This window comes from Oratosquilla oratoria, chromosome 34 (assembly GCF_046742065.1).
Source record: "Oratosquilla oratoria isolate Oo_2021 chromosome 34, ASM4674206v1, whole genome shotgun sequence".
In the NCBI taxonomy this organism is placed as follows: domain Eukaryota; kingdom Metazoa; phylum Arthropoda; class Malacostraca; order Stomatopoda; family Squillidae; genus Oratosquilla; species Oratosquilla oratoria.
Window position 1 is genome coordinate 43,877,636 of NC_134810.1, and position 15,638 is coordinate 43,893,273.

Here is a 15,638-nt window from a genome sequence, read left to right on the forward strand (position 1 = left end):
GTGAAGGAGGGCGTAACACCAAAGCAACCATAAGGAAGGAGGGGGAGACAGCTTCCGACCCGTCCTCTCATTCTCTCCTCCCGTCTCACCTAATTCTTGTCAAATAATAACAAACGCTTCGACCAGCCATGTGTGTCACATTGATAACACCCCCTCCCCCTCCCCCACCTCGTCTTGCCTCCCTCCTCCCCTCAATTCCCCCTCCTCCCACTTATCCTGTCCGTGGGCCCCCTGTGCAGTTGCCACGTAGCGATCAGGGAGGTCCTGTCCATGTTCACAGGGAAATCTCTGCCCGGGACTTGGGGTAGGGGGGACTGGGGTGTGGAAGGGGAGGGATATTGACGGGGGGGGGGAAGGTCCTGGGGAAGATGCAGGGACCAAAACGCCGTTGGCGCCAGCGCCGCTGAGTGAGAGTATTAATAAGGGCAATGTCGATGTGATGGAATACCAAAGATTGGCGCCCGTCGCCAAGGGGAGGGGAGGCGGGGGGTGAGAAAGGGGCAGAGTGGCGCAAAAAAAAAAAAAAAAAAAAAAAAAAAAAACGGCAATGGCGCCTGTCGCCAGGCGGAGGGAAGTAAGGAGGAGGACGCAAAAGGAAAAAAAAAAAAAAAAAAAAATCCCAACACAGCAACAGTGTCCCAATCTCCCCCGCCCCCATACCTCCCCACCTGCAGGACCTTACCTCTTGTCGTCACCGAACTGTCACACCGAACTCACCTGCAATGAGAGAAAAAGAAACACGTTATGAGTGACGTTACAAGGTCACGTAACACGGGAACCCAGAAAACGGGTCTCACATACACTACATGATGCACACATTATCACGTCACGTCACGTCCTTTGGATTTTAACATAATAACATATGAACATAAGAATGAAGGAGACTGCAAGAGACCCTAGGGCCTAGACTAGGCAGTTCCATGTCCATTACCACTTTTAACATAAAAACATAAGAATGAAGGAGACTGCAAGAGACCATAAGGCCTACACTAGGCAGTTCCATGTCCATGACCACCTGTCATCCCCTTCCATAAAGTAGTTTAACCGTTTCTTAAAACAACCGATAGTTTCAGCGCTTACTAATACATGGTTAATAAGTTTATTCCATTCGTTGACCACCCTATAAGTAAACCAATTCTTTCCCATTTCCTTCTTAATCTAAATTTGTCCAATCTAAACCCATTACTGCGAGTCCTAGCCTGTTGTCTTAATATGACGACCTTGTTCCCGTCACCCTTGTTAAAGCCTTTGGCCCACTTGAACACCTCTATTAGATCACCCAGCACTCTGCATCTTGTTCCCCTTTGCCTCTGTTGCTAGATCTGATGCTGCTTTGAGATGACAACACGGCCTGGGGGAACGGAGGGAGGGAGAGAGGGGACGAGTAGTCTCAATGTTTTACGTAAAGATGATAAAAAACTTGTTATCTCGTTAAGGTATGCGAGATACAATTATCTTGGGCGATTACACAGGGACTAGGCAGCTGTTACGCAACACTATACAGCGGTTACTACTTTGCAGCAGCATGGCGGTGGAGGGGTAGGGAGAGGGGGAGAGAGGGGCAGTGAGAGTGCGTAGTAGGTAACTGAGACTATATCAGTATATCTCTCTCTCTCTCTCTCTCTATGTGTGTGAGTGTGTGTATTTACTTACCTAGTTGTATATACCTAGTTGTATTATACGGGAAGGGAGGTATGCTCGTAGTGTGTGTGTGTGTGTGTGTGTGTGTGTGTGTGTGTGTGTGTGTGTGTGTGTGTGTGTGTGTGTGTGTGTGTGTGTGTGTGTGTGTGTGTGTGTGTGCGTGTGTGTGCGCGCGCGTGTGTGTATGTGTGTGTGATATGTGTTTACCTAATTCATCACATCTAACCTCAAACTAATGCACCGTTCCAATTACTTTTACATCCTTAATTCCCAGTTCCAATATTTAGATCTTAATTCACGTAGTATCCAGGCTTGGGGTATATCACCTTCTAAGCTATTCCAAGTATCTATGCATCTATAAAAAAAAAAAACTTTATTTCTTCACATCCTTCAAACATGTAGTCTTTCTTAATTCTATTCTCATGACCTCTTAAAGCCTTCGTCTTCCTTATCAAGAGATCACTTGTGATATTATAGTTTGTCCCCTTTAGCGACCTGAATAATGTAGTCATATCACTTCTTCCTCATCGACCGTTCAATGTCGGCACAGCAATGTTGAGAGCTTGCGAATGGTACAGACACAGACACACACAGACACACACACACACAAACGAGCTCTGAGCTCTCTTCCGGGAGGGAAATAGCTGTCGATCACGAGTCCAACACGTTATCAAAGACCATGGTGAATATCTCTCTCACACACATACACACACGCACAATCTCTCTCTCTCTCTCTTTCACACACACACACGCATGAGCTCTGAGCTCTCTTCCGGGAGGGTAATAGCTGTCGATCACGAGTCCAACACGTGATCCAAGACCATGGTGAATCACACACACACACACACACACACACACACGGAATAACATGGTACAGAGCTTCACCCTGTCACTAGGAGGAAGAGCGTCTCAACCTTTACTTGGCCATAAAGCTCCACCTAAGCATATCTAGAAACCTGATGTACCCCTGTGACATATGATTCTTATTATTCAAACATATAAAACACAAATATATATATATATATATATAATACATATATATACATAAGTAATTACACATTACATACACACACACAAATATTTTTACTTAAGCATACTTTATATGCACCGTATGTGTTAACTTGCACACACACTTATACTCACATAGACTCACTAAAAAAAAAAAAAAATCACTGTTAATAATTCATTCTCAAATTGCCCTGCTTAAAGATTAAATTGCCCTCCCCCTGAGGGACGTGCAACCCACAGGGGAGAGGGGCAAACCACCGGTCCATACACATACACACACACACACACTCGTGGCGCTGCCACTACGGCGGTCCGGGTTCGACTCCCGTCCAGGACTGGAACAATTTCAGTATCGCTACGCTGCGAGTCGTTAGTCCAACTCTCGTGGGCGGGGAGATGTGTGTGTGTGTGTGTGTGTGTGTGTGTGTGTGTGTGTGTGTGTGTGTGTGTGTGTGTGTGTGTGTGTGTGTGTGTGTGTGTGTGAGGTCACATTATTACCCACAGATCGGTCATATATGAGCTCTGACCTCTCTTCCGGGAGGGAAATAGCTGTCGATCACGAGTCCAACACGTGATCCAAGACCATGATTGTGAATCACACACACGTGTCAAGGGGCAGCAGTATATTGAAGGACACAACTCTTCTTGCTACGTAACGTGACGAGCACAATGTCACACACGTCTAACAAGTCATCACACGTAACGTCACATACCATTCGCAAACTTGGGTGTCACGTGTCACCCCATGACACGCACCTTAAGTGACGTGACAGCCTGGTACGTACTCGGGCGGGGCTACGAGAAGAAGCGCCTCGTCACACAAGTGACGCAACGTCACACGTCGCAAAACCCAGAAGACGAAGAGGCGGGGATTTGCGTCACGTGACGTAACACCCATGAACCACGTGACGAGCAAGAATATTTGGGGGGGAAGGGGGAAGGGGGGAGGGGGAGGGGGGCTAAGCGAAATGATACTTTCACTTCAGAGTACAAACATTGAAACCAGCCGCCGAACAATCGTTTGCACAAGAAGAAACCGCCCCGCCTACCACGTACAACGTCACGTAGAGGCTACTCACGTATCACGTGACACCTTTCTCTACGTCCATCCGTCAAATGATTCACGTCCTCAAATGACGAGGCCATCACCCACACGTCACGTCACGCGTGACGTGCTAGTCCAGTGACGTCCCTGAGGGGAGGAAGGCGGCCTACGTCGCGTGACTCGGGGCCGTAAAGGAGCGGGGGTGCAAGGTGACACTTATTGATGACGTTCGATGCATCACGTGACCCCGAACGTGATATGGAGTCATTTGTCGCGTGTTCACGTGACGCAAGAAACTTCCGTAAACTGAAGACGGTCTTCGGTTGCTATACGGCAGTAGTGGTGGGGAAACAAGGAAATGCACACACACTCCTCCTTGCCCCTTGCCCCTTTGCCCCTGGCCACCTTGCCCCTGCTTCTTGACCTCTAACTAACGAGCTGAAACAGCAAATCGACCCTTCACATAAACTCTTATATGTCAAACTTGTAGTGCTGATTCAGTGACAAGCTGTATCAAAACATCCCCTTTATCGTATTATAAAAAATAGTAGACAACGACAAATCCTGAGAGGGACTCTTGAGAGAAGGTCCAGGAACTATTGACTAGTATTGTACAAGAAGCCTCTCTATGCAACTGGTGTTACTGTTGCCGCTACAAGAGGTCTGGACTCCATAGGAGGAAGAAAAAAAAAAAAAACTCCCAAGAAGACTATATTGCACCGCTTGCTCCACACTTTAGGCGCCTCATTTTGGACTTTCTATTGGCCCTTCACTGCTACGCGGCCACCACGGCCCCTCTGCTGAATAAAACCGTCATCGCCTTTTTGCTGACCCGACCGCAGAGTCATTGAGACACCTCGCCGGAGCCACGGAGGAAAGCGATTACCAACCCAACATACACACGTACATGCATAAACACATGTGCACGCACACGTGCGCACACACACACGCTGCGCTGTGGGTCGTTACTCCAACTCTCGTGGGCGGGGAGTTCGGGGTGTGTGTGCGTGTAAGGTTACAGCGTTACTCATAGATCTGTCATATATGAGCTCTGAGCTCTCTTCCGGGATCACGAGTCCAACATGTGATCCAAGAACATGGTGGTGAATCACAAACCCCCACACACATACACACGTGCGCGCACACGCACACGCACAAACACACACACACACACACACACACACACACAGACGGGTTTCCCGAGCCTTTCCAAATCCAGAAGAGAACCTGCATCCCACCTGATGCTAGTCATACACCCAGTCCGTGCTAAGTGGTCACTTTCATGATTTCGTTCTACCGAACGCCAGGCGAGTCTTTCATCTTCCAAAAACCCTCACAAACCTTCAAACCAAAGATCGCGTTGGATTCGGGAAACTGATGTTTAAAAGCGTTTTGCTAGACGTATTCACTTGGTCTTTGGATCACGTGTTGGACTCGTGATCGACAGCTATTTCTCTCCTGGAAGAGAGCTCAGAGCTCGTAGGTCCGATCTATGGGTAATGCTGTGACCTTGCACACACACACACACACACACACCCAACTCCCAGCCCACGAGAGCTGGAGTAACACCCCTCAGCGCTGCGATACTGATATTATTTCAGCCCCGGGCGAGAGTCGAACCCGGACCTCCGTAGTGGCAGGCCAGAGCTCTAACCACAGCGCCATGAGAGGTGTGTGTGTGTGTGTGTGTGTGTGTGTGTGTGTGTGTGTGTGTGTGTGTGTGTGTGTGTGTGTGTGTGTGTGTGTGTGTGTGTGTGTGTGTGTGTGTGTGTGTGTGTGTGTGTGTGTGTGTGTGTGTGTGTGTGTGTGTGTGGTTGGTCACTTCCTCGTGCAACACTGGGAGTTGCAACGTTGCATGCTGGAGCGTGTTCCTCCCGTCTACGTCCTTTTGGTATTCAGTCTGAGCAAAACCTGGAGAATGTGGCAGTGTCTCAGAGGATGCAAAACAAACTTGCCTAAGCTGCAGAGCCCATTCCAACATCCTTGGTCGTATTCTTGGGGTTGGCTACTTCGTCTTAATCTCTTTGCCTGCATTCCTTTCATAATCACAACCTTTCTCTCTCTCCCATTCTCTCTCTCTCTCTCTCTTGCGCCATTTGCAACCCCATGCTAAGTCACTCTTAACTCTGCGTCTAAAACGTGAATGCAAGTTTCTTAAGCCCTATGCACATGCTCTTTGTCATCCTTCTTTGCACGACTTTCATTCTCACTCGACGTTGGGGTGAGGCGGGGAATGTGACTGAGCAAGAATGAAGAACCTGGGAGGAATGATACAGACACTATGCCAGGGCGAACGAGAGTGTAAGGAAACTGGAATTCACCGGAACTTGGAAATGGCGCAACCCGCTAGCCAGCAACGCCATCTGTGGGGAGGTTCCTGTAGCTGAAGGTTAGAAGGGAGAGAGGAGATAAAGGGGAGAGGATATCTTGAAAGAAGAGATGGGAGGAGATAGGAAACGGGTACAATACCTGTTGTTTGGTATCTTATTAATGAAAGGGTTTTCGCTCTGTTACATATGTGTGGGGAGATGAAGTTCTCGTAAGGTTTACATATACGGGTCGGTTGAGGAGAGAGATATTAATAGCGCTCTGGCTGTAGGGAGAATGGCACGTAGTAGTACTCCTATCACGGTCCCGCATTGTTGTGATGATGGTCCGTTACACAGAAAACAATCCACGGCATGAAATGAGACGGAATCTTTGAGTCATGCCGTGGTGTCATCCAACCACTTATCTCTCTCTCTTACTCTCATTTTAATAACACATCATGAACTGCTGCACGCACTCAACTCATTAACAAATAAAAGGTCACGATTTCAATAATGGAGCTTGTTTTCCATCACCCAGCCATCTCCTAATAAGCTTTTAAGTGTTGCATTTGTTAGTATCATGCGTTTGAATAACAGAACCCAAGAAGGCACGCCCTCTGTTGGCGACCAAACACTGTCGTGTTTTGTTTCAAGCAATGCATCAACGACTCGAGTCGTTACGACCAGATGGAGGTGCATGAGAGGAAATGAGGGCAAATCGTCGACATTGTTGTCGCTTGTTGTGACTCTTGCCTCCACAAACAGCAACAGCGACAGCAGCAGTATAAAACATCAACACAAGGAGACAAAACATGTGTCCCGGTGGCCTTGTAACCCTCTCCTCCTCCTCCCCCCATCCACCTCCACCTCCCACCCAGCTTGCGGGACCTCAACGGCACGACATGACGTCACACGCTCACCAAGGTGCGGAGCTGGGAGAAGAAAAGAAAAAAAGTCGGACTGAAACATTCGATTATGAATAAAGCATAAAAAATACAAAGCGAACAGTATTGTTACATGTCTAACATCGGGGGGAAAAATTGGGCACGACTGTGCAAATTATGGAGTGCATTTCCAACATTTTTGCGCGCAGGCAATAGTTATATGCGAATATGAGAGAAAAGTAACGGTTCTTCCATGAGCTGGGAATGAATGACTGACGACACGAAAGACCTTTAGGATCGAAACTTTTCACCCAAAGAAGCAAATTTCTACATGAAAACTTCAGTCCGCATCGCTGAGCTCTTTTTTTTTCCATTAAGAATTAATTCAACCTGATTCTTTACGGTTAAGATAGGGAGGAAATGGAAAATAACGACGATATTAGAAAGTTTTCTTGAGAGCATGTGCAGTCTGCGTGACGATATGTCGAGATACATTCGAAACGGAGCTGGTGCTCCCAGATTTTTCAACAGTGATGGCGGCGTTGTGCAAGACCGTTCCACCCAATCTCGCTTTAAATATCCATTCTGCCTTTATGTAAACGACACGACACGACTCTCTTACATTTATGCATGTATATATATATATATATATATATTATATATATATATATATTATATATATATATATATATATATATGTACAACACTGAATGGGTCCTATTGAACATACATTTATCAACCAAAATCAACGTCGAGGAACTCGAGGAGGCATACATGCAAATAATAATTATATATATATATATATATATATATACACACATACGTATATATGTATATATATATATATATATATATATAGCCTATACAGTATGTGTGTGTGTAAATGTATGCATGTATGTAAGTATGCACATAAGCGCTTACTTTTGACCAAAACAAAATATATGAATGAAGCCAGCCGGTTACTAAGCAGGTAATAACAATAACAGTTATTTCAAATTTCATTGACTGGAAACAAACCACAGCCCCGCAGCGGATGGCAACGGTCCCTCCCAGAGATAATATCTCTGTGAAGAAACGGGACTGCATTAGGAGGACGCGATCAGTCACCGGTTGTCCGTTCTCCCTGTGTTTAAAAATGGAGGAAATACACTTGAAGTTGATGAAGAGAGACCTTAGACCTAGCCAGGGGACAGAGTGACAGCCCCCCATGGCCGCACCTCCAGATGGGTAGCAAGGATGTTGATAGGTCTGGGAGACGATCCTCTCTGACGTCCGTCTTGGTGGCCCGACATCCTACAGAGTAGGGGGTCCTAGCGACGATTAAACAAGAGAATGCAGGAGGAGATGAAAGAAAAAGAGGAGTAAAAAGGAAGAAAAAGAGGAAGAGGAGGAGAGGAAGAAGGTAGAGGAGGAGGAGAAAAAAAGACGACGTAGAAAAAGAGGAAGAAGAAGAAGAAAAGGAGGAAGAGGAAGAAGAACAAGAAGAAGAAGAAGAAGGAGGAGGAGGAGGAGGAGGAGAAAAGGAAGAAGAAAAGGAGGAAGAGGAAGAACAAGAACAAGAAGAAGGAGGAGGAGGACGAGAAAAGGAATAAGAAGAAGCAAAAGAGGGAGGGACAGAAGAAGAAGAAGAAGAAGAAAGAGAAGTAGAAGAAGAAGAAGAAGAAGAAGGAGGAGGAGAAGGGGAAGAAGAAAGAGAAGGAGAAGAAGAGTGAACGGTAAGTATCGAGGGGGGGGGGCAGGTGATGTGGGGCAGAGGCTGCAAAATGTCAACGGAGACCGGTTACCAGATTAAGAAAAAAAAAAAAAAAAAAAAAAAAAAAAAAAAAAAGCGGGTGGGTGAAGGAAGTGGGCAGGGGGCCGTGGTGAAAAAAAGAAAAGAAAAAGAAACGAGGCAATATAAACATGCCAAAAATAAGAGAAGGGGAGAGGGCGCAGAGAGAGAGAGAGAGAGAGAGAGAGAGAGAGAGAGAGAGAGAGAGAGAGAGAGAGAGAGAGAGAGAGAGAGGAAAAAACATATATTGCAGGAGGAGGAGGAGGAGGAGGAGGAGGAGGAGGGAAGGAGAGGGGGTTGGACCCGGAAAAAGTGGAAAAACGCAGCCTACATATATATATATATATATATATATATATATATATATATATATATATATATATATATATATATATATATATATATATGTAACTGAAGGCAGAGGAAGTATACGAGGAATAATGGAAGAATTTTACTGCCTCAGGGTCTTGATCACAAAGCTTGTGATCAAGAAGGGTCGAAACGTTAAGGCAGTAAAATTCTTCCATTATTCCTCGTATACTTCCTCCGCCTTCAGTTACATTTGTCATAGTTTATATATATATATATATATATATATATATATATATATATATATATGTGTGTGTGTGTGTGTGTGTGTGTGTGTGTGTGTGTGTGTGTGTGTGTGTGTGTGTGTGTGTGTGTGTGTGTGTGTGTGTGTACATGTGTGTATTTTGTTAAAAGCTGCGCATTCGGCTCTACAAAGCTTCTTGTGTAGACTTTCAACTCTTCTGAATGTTGATTTTTGCTCGTAGGAAAGACGGAATAGTATATTGCCAAAATACATTAGGAACTTTTGTTGAGAAAGAGTATACAAACGTTTCGCTAAACGCAGTTAGCATTTTCAGTGTAACAAATACATAGAGTACAAGACATGGGGAGAGAGAGACAGGGGGAGACAGAGGGAGGGAGGGAGGGAGGGAGGGAGGGAGAGAGAGAGAGAGAGAGAGAGAGAGAGAGAGAGAGAGAGAGAGAGAGAGAGAGAGAGAGAGAGAGAGAGAGAGAGAGAGAGAGAGAGAGAGAGAGAGAGAGAGAGAGAGAGAGAGAGGAAAAATATGTGTATACCGGCTGACACTTCTCTAGTTCCCGGGACCAGTAGGAGGAAGACATGGAGGAAGGAAGATAGGGGAGTAGGAGGAAAGAAAATGATGGAGGACGTAGAGGAAGAGGAGGAGGAAAAAGATTGGGAGAAGGGGAGGAGGAAGAGGGGGAGAAGGGGGAGGAGGAGGAGGAAGAGGTGGAGGAGGAAGAGGAGGAGAAAGAGGAGGAGGAGGAGGAGGAGGAGGAGGAGGAGGAGGAGGAGGAGGAAGAGGAGGAAGAAGAAGGAGGATTTGGCAACCGATCTTCCATTTGGTTCCGTCCTACCGACTCCTCCCCCCTCTTCTCCCCATCCCCCCTTCCCCCCACCTTTACGGTCACCGCTGGACCACGTGGGCACCTTCTCTCCCCCCATATATGGACCAGGTGGGCCAAGCTTGCTCCCCCGTATCCCCCCCATCTTCCTCCCCGCCCCCATATGGCGCCCCTGGCTAGCGCATCTTCTGGTTTCTCGTCAAGAAAACATGACGGTGCCCCCCGAGTTCAGGCTCTCCTCCCCGGTGGTTCTGTCCTGAGCCTTCATTTACCGATGCACTGCGAGGAATATGCTCTGGGGAGGGGAGGGGGGAAGGGGAGAGGAGGAAAGGGGATGGGATGAGGGGGAGGGGAAGGGAGGGGAGGGGACTAGGGGTAGGGGAGGGGAAGGGAAGGGAGGGGGAAGGGAGGGGAGCGGAAGGGAAGGGAGGGGAAGGGAGGGGAAGGGAGAGGAGGGGACGAGGGGGAGGGGAGGGTAGGGGAGGGGATGAGGGGGGGAGAGGAGGGGAGGGGAGGGGAGGGGAAGTGAGGGGACGGGAGGGGAGAGGAGAGGACGAGGGGGAGGGGGGAGGGGAGAGGGGGGCCCCAAGGACGCAGGGAAGACGGGGAGGATTGGGAAGAATATTTTTCATTTTGTCTTTCCTACTCACATACACATACACATACACACACACACACACACACATACACGCACATACATGTAAACGGTACATGTATACACATGTGCGACAGGTTACGTGCACGCACATGCTGACACAAGCGCTCATTCACTCACACACACACACACACACATGCAAAAAGTTTGACAAATGGAAGCACCAACGGAACATCACGAGTATAATAGCCCTTATGATGTGTATTACATTTAACTGAGTACAATGTAAACACACACACACACACAAGTATGAGAAGGTTATTAAGAAATATCCTCCATAGAGATGCATAGACACATGGACCATATGAAAGAAGAAACCATACAACCAGACATCATAAGCGAGTTTATGGTCGTGTTTGACCTATGGAAGCACACTGAAGGGCCTCTAGGCGTATGCCTCTTATCCTGTATGCTGCCTTTGAGTAAACGCAAGAGTTTTCAAAGGGGGATTATCTTCGCGGAAAGAATGGAAGTAATAAGGACAAGCGGTTATGGTGGGGGGATAAAGGTTGGGGGATAAAGGTTGGGGGGACAAAGAGGTTATGGTGGGGGCATACGATTACTTTGCACAAATGGATCAACCCAAGACAACATCAGGTTGGCTGACAAGGACGACCACGGCGTAGCACGAACAGGTATGACGCGCCGTAAACGGCAGCAAAAAAAACAAAAAAAAATATGTGTGTGTGTGTGTGTGTGTGTGTGTGTGTGTGTGTGTGTGTGTGTGTGTGTGTGTGTGTGTGTGTATTCACTTGGTCTTTGGATCACGTGTTGGACTCGTGATCGACAGCTATTTCCCTCCCGGAAGAGAGCTCAGAGCTCGTAGGTCCGATCTATGGGTAATGCTATGACCTTACACACACACACACACCCAACTCCCCGCCCACGAGAGTCAGAGTAACGACCCGAAGCGCAGCTGTACCGAAATAATTTCGGCCCTGGGCAGGATTCGAACCAAGCACTACGCGCACCACCATGCTAGTAGTTCATCGTTCTACCAACTGCGCCACTGTGTGTGTGTGTGTGTGTGTGTGTGTGTGTGTGTGTGTGTGTGTGTGTGTGTGTGTGTGCGCGCGTGTGTGTGTTTCTGAATGGAGCCAGAGACACATGGAGTAATTTGACTCCGGGGACAGTGCGCGCCTAGGCTATGAGTGAATTCTGCAAATCACCATTTGAGGATGCAAAAAGGGGCAGTAGCCGGCAATTTCACATAAAGGAACACAGACACACACACACACACACACACATACACACACACTCAAACTGGACGAAACAATAGTGTGTGCAAAAACCATTCACGAATTTAAGAGCAAACTCACTGTGAGATACAAAGGCGGGACACCACGAGCGTAGCTCCCCTTCCCTTAAAATACAACTAGGTAAATACACACACACACACACACTCACAGTCTCCTTACACCCGTCTTACACGCACACAAGAAACAATCACACATACACATGTACGCAAACAAACATACACACACACACACACTTAAGACACAGACAGAACACGTACATACAATAACGCGCATGTAAACATAACATGGCGCTCATTTGCACATGTAGACTTAAACACGTGCATATAAACATGAAGAAACCCTGACTCCCATGCATACATTCACAGTATACGCTCTCCCACTCCCACTCCCACCCCCACGCTCACGATTGCATCACTGAAGCCACTCCCTGCCGAAGCTCCCCCCCCCCCCCAACTCCCACTCCTTCGCCTTTTAAAGGTCCCGCCCTCTTTGGCCACTAGGCATCCCTCTTCTTCCTATTCTCCACTCCCTAGTCGTCGCTGATGTCTTCCACTCCCTTCATCCCACCTTCAAGGTCTATCTCCACTTTACCCACGTCTCAGCCATTCTCCTCCACCTCCTTTTCCTATAGTCAAAAAAAAAAAAAAAAAAAAAAAAAAATAATAATAATAATAATAATAATAATAATAATAATCTCCCCTCCCCTCCCCTCCCCTCCCCCATTCCTCACCCTACACCCTTCCTCATTCCATGCAAATCACCCTCTCTACCCCTTCCACTCCCCTACTACCTAGTCTATGCATAACAACACCCCTTGCATACCCTCCCGTCTCCCGCCCTTCCCCTCGGGTGCCAAGTCCCTAGGGAGCATTTGAGTGCGGATACGTGTCTATTCACAGCTCGCCTTTGTGTGTTTAAGCGTGCGTGCGTGTGCGTTTGTGTGCGCATTTGTCTGTACGTATGTGTATACGTGTATGTATACGTGTGTGTGCACCTGTGTGCGTATTTGCCTGTATTGCAACGGTGCAAAGCTGGGGAGGAACAAGTCTGTGTAAAATTTGAACATAATTGTGGTACCCAGCGGGCAACCAGCGAGTCAGGTAGTTCCATATCGTTCAATACATGCACTCTCACTCTCACGGAAAAAAAAAAAAAAAAAAAAAAAAAAATGCACAGACACGAACGCATACACTTTCGCACCCATGTACAGTATACACAGGAACACACAATTGTACACATTCGCTCACACACACACACACACACACACATACAACGTTTAAGTATTTGTCACAAGAAATTGGCATTCAGAACACAAAAGCGAAAGGTCACCATCTCCCCCTCCCCCTCCCCCTCCACCACCCACAAGCATCCGCATCACACTTCAGTGGTGTCCGACACACACCCGCGCGCACGCACGCGCACACACACACACACACACACACACACACACACACAGACACACACACACACTTCACCTCCTATTTTCACACTCAACCACGTCATCACACTTGGCAGCAAACCTGAACCACATGAGTACTTGGATAGGGGACAATCTGCTCTCTCTCTACCTCTCTCTCTCTCTCTCGCTCTCTCTCCCTCACTCTCTCTCTTTCTTTCTCTCACACTCTCGCTACCTCTCTCGCTCTCTCTTTCTCTCTCTCTTTCTTTATCTCACAATCTCTCTCCCTCGTTCTCTCTCTTTCTCTCGCTCGCTCTCTGTCTCTCTCTCTCCGACCCATCAATCTCTCTCAACGTCCTATCACAATCTCCGCCTCCTATCAGACTCATCACCTCTTATCGCGACTAAAACCTCCTTCCCACAGTCCAACTTCTTATCACAACCGCGGTTTATTACAACCGTTCACTCGAAGAAAAAAAAAGATCAAAATTTTCCTTTTGGAGTCGAGGTCGCCTGTCGAGACGCGGTCGTTCTCTGTAAACTTAGTTCTTGATGTCGCCACGCGATTCTATTCGGCCCAGGGGGCAGGGCACTGAAGGTAACTGGTTGCCCTTTGTTATGATGAAAACCGACAGCAACTTTCAGGGTTCGAGTCCGCCCCCTTAACTGAAGAAAATCGACAGGAAACTGGGTCAAACTGGGTGAGAGCGGCGCTGAAGGTGTCTGCTGAGTCTTGTTCACTCTCACTACCACATACACGCACACGCACACACACAGACACACACGCGCAAGCACACACACGAACTGCTGGCACACCTGGCCATATACATCTGTTATTCCTTTTTTGTCTTGTTCTCCAAATGGAAATGCAATCATCGTGAATGAATGGTAATCTTCTCAGTTGACCGGAGCATACTTATTATATGCAATGCAAGCTACTCTCTTTACTGTGGTTCTAGCTGTAATATAAAACAGACACATACACACACACACACACTATATACATACATATATATATTGTAAGAGGAGTAGAGGGAAACACACAAGTAGAACAGGAATAAACTCCTGTTCTACTTGTGTGTTTCCCTCTACTCCTTTTACAACCTATCAGGATGTCTTAACACACACACACATATATATATATATATATATATATATATATATATATATATATATATATATAATATATATATATATATATGTGTGTGTGTGTGTGTGTGTGTGTGTGTACAACACTGAATGGGTCCCAGTGAACAGATTTACATTTATCAACCACAATTCACTTTAATTCTAAGCCATCAACACCGAGAAACTCGAGGAGGCCAACATGCAGAAATTGAAACGTGGTACAGTAAATGTATATGTATATGTATGTATATCTATATATATATATATATATATATATATATATATATATATATATATATATATATATATATATAAAGATATATGCATGCGCCCGTATATACCACCAGAACGCCCTGGTTCAACCACACTTACCTCGATCCGAGTGGAATAGCGTGCTCAGCCGAGTTCCGAGTTCACCTGCATCACACACAGCAGTGAGCGAGAGAACACGCTAGTTGTGAGTTCTCACAGCTTTGGATAACACGACCTCCGCGTGTTCTTCACGAAGTGAACGTGTGTTCTCGAGGCGACGAGAACAAGCCACCACTGTATCTCGATTCTCCGTTCTGCGAAGGAACGGGCAGGTAACACTCTCAAAGTGTCCAGTCACGCGTTAGAAGCTACACTGTAAGAAGCTGTCCCCTTTAGCACTGCGGTAAGAACGTAACAGTCCGAGAACTAGGGTCGCTCGGAGGCACTGACAGTCCGGGAAGTAAAGGAGAAGGAAAAGGCACACCACGGAACACCACACGCCAGCTCGACCAACCACGCGCACAGTGCTCGCGACGACGTTAAGTGCGCGAGTGAAGGTAGCTTGGCCTCTGGTCTTGCGTCAACGTTAGCCCCCCCCCTCCTCCCCTCCCCTCCCCTCCTCCCCGCTCCCACTCCCCCTCTCCGCTCCCCTCCCCCAACTCCCCTTCCGACAACCCAACCCCCCCTAACTCCCTCCTGCTCCTCCCTCCCTCTCACACTCCCGGTGAGACAAAGACGGAGATGGACAGGACGGTACAAAGGAAGGGGATGAATGGTGACTGACTGCTGCACATAGACTATACTGTATAAATAAATATATATATATATATATATATATATATATATATATATATATATATATATATATATGTGTGTGTGTGTGTGTGTGTTCGAG

General features: G+C 47.0%; 1 protein-coding gene across 14 annotated transcripts in view; it reads right to left on the bottom strand.

The window, feature by feature from the left end:
* Positions 1–15,300, bottom strand: part of LOC143018276 (uncharacterized) — a 178,972-nt gene extending 163,672 nt beyond the window's left edge. For 12 of the 14 annotated variants that reach the window (XM_076173575.1, XM_076173571.1, XM_076173570.1 and 9 more), the window contains exon 1: positions 14,864–15,300. The gene's annotated coding sequence lies outside the window, so the exon portion shown is untranslated. The remainder of the gene's footprint in view (positions 1–14,863) is intronic. The other 2 variants (XM_076173580.1, XM_076173579.1) reach the window with 1 other exon arrangement.
* Positions 15,301–15,638: the final 338 nt, after the last annotated feature.